Genomic DNA, 12158 nt, shown 5'->3' with positions numbered 1-12158 from the left:
AGTAATATTACAGAGATAAAGGAAGTTCCCACTCAGCCAGTCAGCATCGTTATAATGAGACCATTCTGCCCTCTAAGGATTTATGCAGGAATAGATTGATGTCATTCAGCCTGCTAAGTACATCATACAATGATCCAAACCCGGACTTCAAACCCACCACAGCAGACGGTGGAACTTGAATTCAATAAAACATTTGGAATTAGCAATCTAATGAAATATTGTTGGTGGTCAAAACTAAAAAGCCCTGGCTCACTAGTGTCCTTCACAGAAGGAAATTTGCTATCGTCACTGGTCTGACTTACATGCGATTCCAGGCTGTCAGCAATGATAGACTGTCAAATGCCCATTTGCAATGCCCAAGCCAGCTATTAAGGCATAATACTACAAGTTCTCAAAGAAGTGAAACCAGACAGACCTGAGTACTTGTAGCCGATAGTATGTCTAAGTGCATGGGTTTAGAAAGGCAGTTCCCCAACACCTTCTCAAGAGCAACTCGGAAAGGGAAATAAATGCTGGCCCATTAATGAAGGGAAGATGTCCACACTCAGGAAAGAGAGGTGGAGAGGAGAGAACTCACGTGAAACATGGACTTGGAAACATACCTACATGTGCATGATACACAGGAATATGCGAAAAGGTGAAAATTCGTGAAAATACTCTCACATTTTAATTCCATCGCAGCTGATTATCAATAATCCATTTTTAATCCTTCTATTTCTCCATATACTCCAATCATTCCACCAACACACATTCCACAATTTCCCAGGTGCTTTCAGATCTGATACATGTTTAGTGGATTCAAATGCTAACTCTATTTTTCTCTCGACAGAGGCTGCCAAAACTACTGTTTCCCTAGCACTCTGTTTCTTTTTGTTTCTGATCACCAGTAACTTATTTTGTTTGATTTAACATTTTTTTTTATTTTGAGGGACATTGGCCCATTGAATCCACACTGACCGTCTGCACAGCATTTCACGCAGAACCACCGCATATCCTACTTCTGCACTTGCATTTGTTCACCCGTTTTCTAGCTTATACAAGCATTTTCCATAGCTAACACACCTAGCTGCACTTGGTGGGTAATTTATCATGACCAATACACTGAATCAGTTTGGACTGTAGAAGGAACCATGAGGAAACACTAGCAGACCCGTGGAGAATGTCAAAACTCAATACAGTGTAAACTGTGTTCCTGGGACTGTGAGACAGCTGTGTTCATCACTGAGATACCGTGCTGCCCTCCCTCTCCCGCTCCCCCCCCCCCCCCAAACTGGGTCCCTGGTACTGTGAGACAGCCGTGCTAACCACTGAGACACCATGCCCCCTCCCCCTCCCTCCCCACAAACCGGGCCATTGGTACTGTGAAACAGCCGTTCTAAACACTGAGACACCATGGTGGCCTCCCCCTCTCCCCCAAACCGGATCCCTGGTACTGTGAAACAACCATGCTAACCACTGACACACCATACCCCCCACGCCCCCCCCCCACCCCCCCCAAAACGGAGTCACTGTGCTTGGGAATACTGGGGAAAATGTAAATTTGAAATACAAAGAGTAAACAGTGACAAAACACCACAGATGAGTCAGGATCTGGAGGTAGAAACAGAGGCAGCATATTGAGTCTGATATGATCATCTTCTGAAAAAACTCATATTGGACTCAAGAAGTTAATTACGTATTCTCTCTTCTCAGAACCTGCACATGTTTTCCTGCACTTTCAACTTAGTTACTCTTTTGGACTGTGGATATTTGTCTGATCTGAAAGGGAACAGTGAAGCTGCCATTTCTGTTGACGCTCAAGTTACGGTTTTTGAATGAATAATTAAAAACTCTGTGCCTGACAACTCCCTAAATACCGATAGTTTATTGCCATTGTCATAATGCATCATGAAAATGTTGAACTCTGTGGTCATGACATCACATGATCAATCCTCTGAATATAACTGATTGAAGTACTGATCCCAATTGTTATCAATGTCTTATCATGTTCCTGTTGTCACTGGCATCGTACTCATCCAGCAAGGTCTTACCATTCTGATAGTTTGCATATAACTATGAAAACATAAACTATCTTTGTATTTTTAACAAGACATATTCATCCGGGATTTGGAAGGCACCAGCAAGGGCAGACTTTATTTGTCATCCCCAATGGCTCTGGAATAAGCGACACAGAGTTGCCCTATTTTACCTCTTCAATCCGAACTGAAGCAGATTCAGATAGAGCTGTTTGTAGGGGCATTCCAAGATTTTTTAACAAATACTTGTGAAGGAACAGCAAATTAGTCCCTAGTCAGGATGACATGCAACTTGGAAGATACCTTTCAGAGACTGATTTTTCTCTTGTTCCCATTCCCACTGCAGAATGTTCTCTAATTCCCATTAATCACAGTTCTGCTCAGGGTCCTTGATTCCACCCTCAGTCAAGTCCTGCTTCGATTGAAAGGGAAGTCACTCTGATCTCACCTCGAATTACAGGGAAATATAAGTTGAAAGAATAAGGAGCAAAAGACAAGAACACTGTTTGTTTGAACAATGTCCTCGCAATATTCAAAAGAAAATTGTTGCGTGGTCTTCTTTAATGCATTATATCTACATGACATCACTTTTCAAACAATATTCAGAATGGTGGGTATTTGTTCTTTGTATTTGCTTCCCATTCAACGTAGAAATGAGAACGTGAATTATCTTCTATAGTGTGTTTATAATCCAGAATTTAATTCAATCTTTATCATCATTGCTCTAGCTCTTTCAAACAAAATTAATGAATAAGCCTGTGTCCATCCTGCAGATGAAAGGGTTCTTTCAGCTCTGACTATTACAACGAATATTGTAAAGAATAAATTACAGGCCCACGTAAAATGGAAATGCTGCAGGACAAGGTGCCAAACGTTAGTCCAAGGTTAATGATGTCCAAGCATTATGAATAATACATGCAGAGGGGCAGAGTATAAAAGCAGAATTCAACTCCATGTCCAAAATACTGTTTGAGGCTCTCTCACAAAAGACCATAACTGATTCACGCTGTAAATTCACCAAAATTGGAAAAAAACAAGAGACTGGAATTCCCAATTCTGAAACCACGTTGATAGAACAGGAAGAAAATCAAGTTTTGTTTCTGAAATTCATAAATGGTGATGATAAGAATGTGGGAGATGTTGGGGGTGGGTGATATTGGAGGAAGATAAACAATGTTGTAGATGACACAATGATTAGCCAGTGAGTCATAATGAGGTAAAACTGAGATATGTGAGGTGTTGCATTTTGGAAGATGTAACAAGACAAGAGAGAACTCAAACCATGAAGATAGGTTACATTTGCTTTTGGAGCAGAGAAGGGTGAGGGGTGAACCTGACAGAGGTGTACTATAGCATGAGAGGTATGGGACGAGTGAACAGACAACAGCTATTCCCCTTAGTCAATGGGGAAATATGTTTGAAGTGAAAGAGAGGATACTAAGAGAGAGTTTGTGAAATCTGTTTTGAACCCAGAGCATAATATGTGTCAAAAATGCATTGTCTGGGAGGGTGGTTCAGGAAGGTAACCTCACAAACTTTATATAGCACTTTTATCAGCACTGAGTGATGGAGACACGATGGGCGTTGTCTTTATTAAATGATTCCATGTGTTGGCATCCATGAAAGCTCTGATATATACTGAAGCAGCAGACAGTTGGACTTGTTGGCTTGTTCCATCGAACTGTGCTTAGTAAGTGACGAGATTACTAACAAGCATCATCCCATGGAGTATCAGCACTTACTCAACTTCGGACAGCCCAGCCATCTCTGAAATCATCCAGGATAATTCACATGCACAGTGCAAGAATTGCCCAACGACAGCATCAGCATTACTTCAGCTGTTTAACACAGTTATTTTAAGTTCACCAATAACACAGAAACAGACTTCGTTTCATTATTATATAGACCTCTCGTGTAAGGTTGTTATTTCTCTGAAGACTAATGAATTCCTTCCCATATATTTGTATTGACAAAGAGTCTGTTATCCTGCGAGCTGTTCATCACAACGTGGCAGTTTGTTTAACATTCCATCCATCACCAGTAATATTTACTCCCAGTTAAACTGCCACATGAGATGCACTGCTGGTACTCCCTCTCAACAGCCACTTGGATGGACCAACATCAACTGGACTGGAAATTCTCAAGGGCAATTAATGCTGGTCTAGCGACGTTAAAATCCCAAATGAACTAAAAAGACAACCCGATTTTCTAATAATTATTAAACAATGAGGACATTTTATTGATCTGATGGGTTTGACGCTGTCATTGAAATTGTGTGATCTATTTCTGTGAAATCATTTCGTGCATATATTGAAAGAACAAAACAGCTCAGTACACAGATACACGGTAACGCAGCGTTTAAACGCAAAATGAAAGGGAATAGTAGGCTATAGGTCTTCAGGTAACTGAGAATAACATAGATTGGTGTTTTCTGGCTGATGTATTTGTTTTGGGCTGGAGGGTCGGTTTGTATGCTGTATGACTGTCACTTTAATTGTTGGAAACAGAGAATGTGGACTCACTATTTCCATAGCATGTGAGCATCAAATAGTGAGGAATACAATCTCCAAGGACACACAGGATTTGAAGCTATATCATTCTCCCTTCACTATCAAATTGTTAAGAACCCTATTTCTCCCTTTGTAACATTCCTGTTAGTGTTCCTGTGCCACAAGAACCCCTGGGGTTGATCACCATATTCTGATCAGAAATTAAACACAGGCAACAGAATGCTGGCCTTGCTAATGAAACGCACCTCATAACAACAACTGAAAGGAATCTGCATTGTTAAAGTTATCCATTCGACCCAATCTGATTCCTAAAGCAGTTTCAAGCGAGGCTTTCCCTTTGTCCTATGCTCCTGATGTCTCTACAACATCATGAATCTTTCCTGAGTGCTTTTGAGTGCCGTTTAAAAGTCACATATGGAAAGCTGTGCCCAATAATCTGAAAATAAAAATCTTCATGTTCATGAGAAACGTGTCATTTATTTGCAGTTTCTGAAGTCAACAAAAATGTAGAAACTAGCGTCAGGAATAAGGAATCTAAACAGCTCCGTCATGTGATAAGGTCGTGGATGATCTGATTGTGACCTCAATCACACATCACTCCTTTGCCCTGACAACGTTAGTGCGTCATTCTTAGTCAACAATCTGTTTTAGGATTATTCAATGTCTTATCCCTCAGTGCTATCTGGGAAGAGAGTTCCACAAAGACACAACACTTTGAGAGGACTACATCAAATCACCATCTTCTTTACTGAGATATTCTTCCGTCCACTCGTGGTAATCGCTCACACAAGCTGAAATATTGTTTCAGACTTCAATTTGTAACAACTACTTGGAATATTCTGGAGTTAAACAAGATCACATGTTGTTTGCCTAAACCCCAGCAGATCCAGGGCCAGTCAGTTCAAGATTTCCTCCTGAAATAAACGATCCTCACAAGAGTCAGCTGAATGAATCTTCGCTGTACAGCATTTCATATCATTGTGGTCATAGCACTTTCGATGTGGTTAAACCATTACCTTGTAGATCTGTAGAAAATATTCCCTACTTTTAAATGTATTCTATTTCAGAAACTTTCAACATTTAACTTACCTCCCTAAAAAATGATGTGCACCGAAAGGTTTTATTTTGTAATTCAGGTTCCCAGTTCCTCGGTTCCTCTGTGCCTGAAGCCAATCTCTCCATTGAAATAATACCCTGCGTTTCCATTCAACCTTCAGACAACTTTGAGCATAGACATATTTTCCAACTGTGCTCCATACACCAATATTTGGCTGTTCACTTGACCCATCTTAATCTCTTTATAGACTCATGTCGTCGTCATATCTTCATTCTCTCACATTTTCAAAAGTTTGTATTCTTCCATAATACAGACAGAATATTTGGCCAAAGATATACACTCTGGCGACATTTCAAAGTAATTGACAATTAAATATTTTTTACTCAATGACTTAGCTAGAAATTTGTGGTAATGCTGGAGTATTTTGCAGTCACATCACTCAGTTCCCATTACTCGAAGTAGAGTCAGATGGTATGGAATATGTGTGGGCAGAATTGAGGAACCACAAAGGTGCAAAACCATAGTTGGATTTATGTACAGGCCTAAGAATCGTAGGCAGGAGCTGGGACACAAGACAGAACAGGAGATGGCAAGAAAAAAGCCATGTGTAGGAAAGGCAAAGGTACACTGATTTGGGGGATTTCAATATGCAGGTAGACTGGGAAAATCACTGGCAGTCGTTTGCAAGAAAAGGAATTTGTGGAATGTCTACGAGATGGATTTTTGGAGCACCTTATGTGCAGGCAACAAGGGAATGGGCAATACTGGAGTTAGTGTTGTGCAATGGGGCAGACTTGAGAAGGAAGCTTAAGGTGAAGGAACCCTTTGAAGGCAGTGATCATAACATGATTGAACCTACTCTTCAGTTTGAGAGGGAGAACGTAGAACCGGAGTTAATATTACAGCTGAATAAAGGCACCTACCAAGACATGAGGGAGGAGTTAGGTAGAATTGACTGGGAGAGGAGCCGAGCAGGACAGACAGTGGAACAGTTTTGGCAGAAGTTTCTCGGAGCAATTTAGGAGTCACAGCAGAGATTCATCCCGAGGTAATAGATGCATTGTACAGGGAGGATGAGGTATCCATGGATGACTGGGGAATGCATGGCTAGGGTAAAAGAAAAAGAGAAAGCAGATAACATGGCAAATGGCAGTGAGAAACCAGAGGATTGGGAAGCTTACAAAGATGAACAGAAGGCAACAAAATAAGAAATAAGGACGGAGAAGATTAAATACGAAGTTAAGCTATCCAGTGATAGAAAGGACGATTGTAAGAGTCTCTTTAGATATATTAAGGGCAAAAAAGATAAGCAGAAAAGGATACTGGGGCACTGAAAAATGACGCTGGAGAGATAGTAGTGTGGAACAAATAATAGATGAGAAACTGAATAATTATTTCACGTCAGATTTCACGGAAGATGACATGAAACATATCCCAAATATTCAAGAGAGTGAGGAGGCAGAGCTGATTAGGAGAAATTGCTCGAATAACTAAATGGATAAATAAACTGGATGGAGGCATTAATAGTGATCTTTCAGGAATCTCTAGAATCAGGGAGGGTCTCAGAAGACGAGAAAATTGCGAACGTGACACCCTGTGTTTTTAGTAGATATTTTTATTGAAAACAGAAGATATTTGAAATATTTTACAAAATTACAAAAATAGTACAAACTCGTTTATTCTGCTTTACAATATAATAACAACCCCAATATAGAATTTGTAAAAACTACTAATCTATTCTACAAACTATCAAAACATGAAGTAGGATATCCTGCATTACTAACAATAGACAAAAGGAGTAAAGAAAATAAATAAGTAAATAAATAACTAGATACATATTCAAAGTAAATCTATATTAAGTCATAACAGAACCTATATTCGTACAGGATTCCTCCTCTCAGGGGCCCCCGAACCAGCCAGAACCGTCCCCACGGCTAAACAAAGGCTCTGAACAATGTGGCTGATATATCTGTGCAAATGTAGTTCAAAAATGCTCCCATATTCCATAAAATAATTAAATTTTTGGTGCAACATATTTATAAGTAAATCAGGGGGATATATTCCATGACTATCCTGTGCCAATTTGAAACTCCTGCGGGACCTTCGGATACCAAATTTGATGAAATATTTTTCCTCAATCAAAAGGGAAGGATAGTGAATTATTTCCTCCCGTGTACTTCCAAAAAGGGGAAATTTGGGGAGCCCCAAAGTAGAGACATTGGGTCCAACCCAATCTCTGTATCCAAACTCTTTGCCAGGGCATTCGCTACTCTGCCCCACTACCTGCAGATCTTATGGCAGGTCCACAGACTATGCGTGAGATTACCAACGACTATTTTGCATATGGGACACATTGGAGATGCTCCTGCCTTGAACTTTGCAATCACTCAGGTGCCATCTGAGCCCGACGAAGTATCTTTAATTGGATAGCCTGAGTTCTGTTACAGATAGAGATCTTCCTGGCGTTTTCCCAGATACCGTCCCACACGTCGAAGGAGATTTCTATCCCCAATTCTTGTCTTTAGGTTTTATATAACCGTTCCATGTCCTTCGATACCTTATTAAATAGTTAGTGGTAGAGAGTACTGGGCACGGGCGGACGCATCAGCCGAAGCACTATACTTTCCCTCTCCGATTTATAAGGATTAATTATCAATTTGCAAAAAGTCGCCTATTTGAAAATATCGAAAACGATCTTTGCTATGCAGCCCAAAATTCTGATGCAGTTGTTCGAATGACGTCATGACCTCCCCATCGAACAGATCTCCCAAACAGAAGATACTTTTGCACTCCCAGGTTCTGAATACCGCATCACTCAGCCCTGGCTGGAATCACAACGTTCCCACTATAGGAGTATAAGGGAGGTTTTTTGTAGTTTACCCGCATCCTGTTGCATTATCTTCCAGGCTTTGATTGTATTTAATACAATAGATTTTTTACAATGATCCGTAATAACTCTCATCTTGTCCAAAAATTGTAGATTGATGAGGGGATACTTTCCGAGGGAGGCTTCAATATGGAACCAGATTGACTGTGGTTCACAAGAGACCCAATCAGTTATGAAGGATAATAGAGAGCTGAATTGGTACCTCCTGAAATCCAGAAAATCCAGCCAACCCCTTACTTGTGGAAGCTGCAGCTTTTCTAATTTAATAAGCGGCTGTCTATGAATCCAAATAAAGGAGTCGAGCCAACCATAAAGCTAACGCAGCGCCTGTCTCGGCAGCAGCAAGGGGAGCATTCTCAGAGCGTATAAAAAGCGAGGTAGGATGGTCATGTTGACCAAAGCTATTCCAACTAGCCAGGATATCAGGAGATCTTCCCAGCGTTGAAGGTCCTATCTTATTTTCTCAAACAAATGTGTATAATTGGTTTTATATAGCTGACCAAATGCCGGAGTATTAAAAATACCAAAATTAAGAAAACCTCCCAGTGACCACGGAAAGGGGAAACGGGATTCATCCGGAAAATTGGATATACTGGCAAGACGTCCCAGCACCCTCTCCAGTCTTAATGCCAACATTTTTGTGAGAACTTTAAAATCCACATTAAACAAGGTATAGGTCTATACGAAGTACAGTCATCTGGGGCCTTTAGCTTTTTTAATAATGAGAGAAATATTTGCTTCTCTCAGAGAAGACGAGAGGCAGCCCTGACTATGTGAATAATTATACATATTTATAAGTGGCCTGGCCAACTCCCCAATAAATTCTTGATAGAACTAAACCTGGAATCCATCTGGTCTGGGCGCTTTGCCACCCTGGAGCTGCCTTATCGCCTCCTGTATTTCCTGGTTTGCCGGGGGGCATTCAGGAACAACACCTGTTCCAAGGTTAGGCCTGGGAGGGCCATATTATTTTTTTAAAAAAGATTATATTCGTCGTTCTATCCTCACAGCTCTTTGAACTGTACAATTTGAAACAGAACTTTCTAAAGGCTGCATTGCTCATTTCATGATCACAAGTCAGGGTACCAGCACTCTTTCCAATAGACGTAATGGCTTGGGGAGCCTTTTTCTTTCATGCAAGGTATGCTCGATACCTGCCAGGCTTGTCACCGTATTCAAATAATCTCTGCTTCGCAAATAATATATCCCTCTTTGCTGTCTGAGTCTGTGTGGCATTCAAAGTTGCCCTAAGGGCTGTGATCAGCTGTAGTCTAGTAATGGAGGGTCTACCCACATATGCTGTCTCACCTGCCTTCAGCCGAGTCTCGATCAGATGCTTTTGTTCTCCCTTGTGTCTTTTCCGGGTCACAGAATATGACATGACCAAGCCTCGCACATTTGCCTTACCAGTCTCTCACATCACCGAAGGGTTACCGGCCGTGTTTGAGCTGATATTCCAGAAGGTTTTAAATTCCTGAGAGAAATATGTTATGAACTTACTATCCTTCAATAGGAAAGGGTCTATACACCAATGTCGGGAAGCTATCTCGTCATCACTAGTCTTAGCCTCCATATGTAATGCGGCATGTTCTAAAATAGTTATATTACCTAGTTTACAAAACAATATTGAGTTCAAAAGGGTCGAGGGGGCAGGCGAATATCAATTCTGGTATGGCACTTGCGTGGGTTAGAATAAAAAGTAAAGTCTCTACCCTGAAGGCGAAGACACGTCCACATGCTTACCAGCCTTACCTCCCTAATCAGATCCACCAACTGCCTAGATCTCAAAGATATGCCCACAGAGCTCTTAGGTATTCTGTCCACCTCGGGACGATGGTACAATTAAAATCTCCCCCTATAATTGTGTGGCGCACCCCAAGAGCAACCAACTTGTAGATCACTTCCATTACAAATTTAAATGGTGCACCAGCGGGCAATAGAGATTCAAATTCCCATATTCCTCTCCATATATTAGGGCTTTAATTAATATATACCATCCAGACTCATGTTTTATCTGGCTTCGCATTTGGAAGGGAAGATGCTTCCCAGTAAGACTGGCAACTCCCCTACTTTTTGAGCTGAAAGAGGAAAAGAACACCTGGCCAAATCCACCCTGTTGCAGCCTCGAATGCTCCTTATCAAGTAGATATGTCTCCTGTGGAAGGGCGACATCCACCTTTTCTTTTTTTAAGACTTGATAATATTTTTTTCCTTTTGATTAATGAGTGGCTCCCCTTGACTTTGCAGGTGTACCACCTAAACGAATGACTAGCCACGATAGTCTAAGCAATCCCGAGACCCCACAGGAGGGAGAACCCCACCCAAAAGACATTGGTTAGAAACCAAAAATGAATCACACATAAAATACTCTTTAAAAAAGCTAAATCAAAACAACTAAGAACTATTCATAAAAACAAATAACACAAAACATATTTAAAAGGAGACTTTGCCCCTTGTTTACAAGGGGCATTACTACCTTCCAATAATTCCACCATAACATCTCCCAGCCAGAGGCATTCCCTCGGCACAGGCATTACAAAGTAGAGTAAATAAATTCCAACATCTTATAAGACAGATGTTAGAAGTGTGCGAGCTAAACCACCATCACCTCGATACACTTCGCAAAACAACACAAGATGAAAATGTATAAAATTACAAAATTACAATCCCAGCAAGTCATAAGTAACCAAATAAAAAAAAACTCAGAAAAGTCCCCCTATCATCAAATAAACCGCACGATAGAGAAGAGTCCATAGAAAGGAGAAGGAACTAGCACTCCCCCTCCCCCACCACCACGGAAAGATGGAGAAGAGAAAAAAAGAAGAAAGGAGGAGAAAAATAAAAAGAAAAGGGGGGCAAAATTAGGTCATAACCATACAGTTCAAATCCTGCAGTTTATTTGAGAGCATTCAGGAATTCTTTTCCTTTTTTCGGTGATCTGATACAGATCCTCCATGACTGTAGCATAGCATTGCCGGATATCGCATAGAATATTGAATATTTAAATCCCTCAGACGCTTCTTCGCCTCATCAACTGCCTTCCTCTTGCGGACCACAGCCAGAGAATAACATTATCCTAGAGGCCTTGCATATCATGGCATGGCGATCCTTCCCCAACATTTGGTGGACTCAAGCAGCATCTGTTTTTCCCTCTCATGCTGAAGTTGAACTAGGACCGGGCAGAGGCGCTGGTCCAAGCCGGGCCGGCGCACAGCAACCCGGTGGGCCCGCTCAACCGGCAACCAGCCCAGCTCCAACTCCAGTTTCAGCAGCTGTGGGAGCCATGGCTCCAGGAAATCAACAAGCTGACGTTCCTCCTCCCATTCGTGAAGGCCCAGCAACCGAATATTTTTCCGATGACCTCGATTTTCGAGGTCATCAATATGATCATCTAAGGTCGGATCTCGATGTTCCAGAGCCCAGACCTGACCCATGGATGACTCATCAGTGGTCTCGGAGGCCGAGGCCCATTGACCCGCCCTACCCCTCCCCCGACACGCTGCCCGAGTTTCTCGACCTCTCCGTCATGTTTCTGCATCATGACCGAGATCGACTCCAACCTGAACAGTGTCTCTTCAATGGACTCATCAATCTTCTCTCAGAGTTTAAGAAATTCCGAGATTAGGCTTGCCCTTGCAGGTCACGCCCCGGGGTGGACGCAGGCGTCTCTGTTGCTAAGGGGTAGTGGG

Source organism: Chiloscyllium punctatum, chromosome 4 (assembly GCF_047496795.1).
Source record: "Chiloscyllium punctatum isolate Juve2018m chromosome 4, sChiPun1.3, whole genome shotgun sequence".
Lineage (NCBI taxonomy): Eukaryota > Metazoa > Chordata > Chondrichthyes > Orectolobiformes > Hemiscylliidae > Chiloscyllium > Chiloscyllium punctatum.
This window is presented reverse-complemented; position numbering follows the sequence as displayed.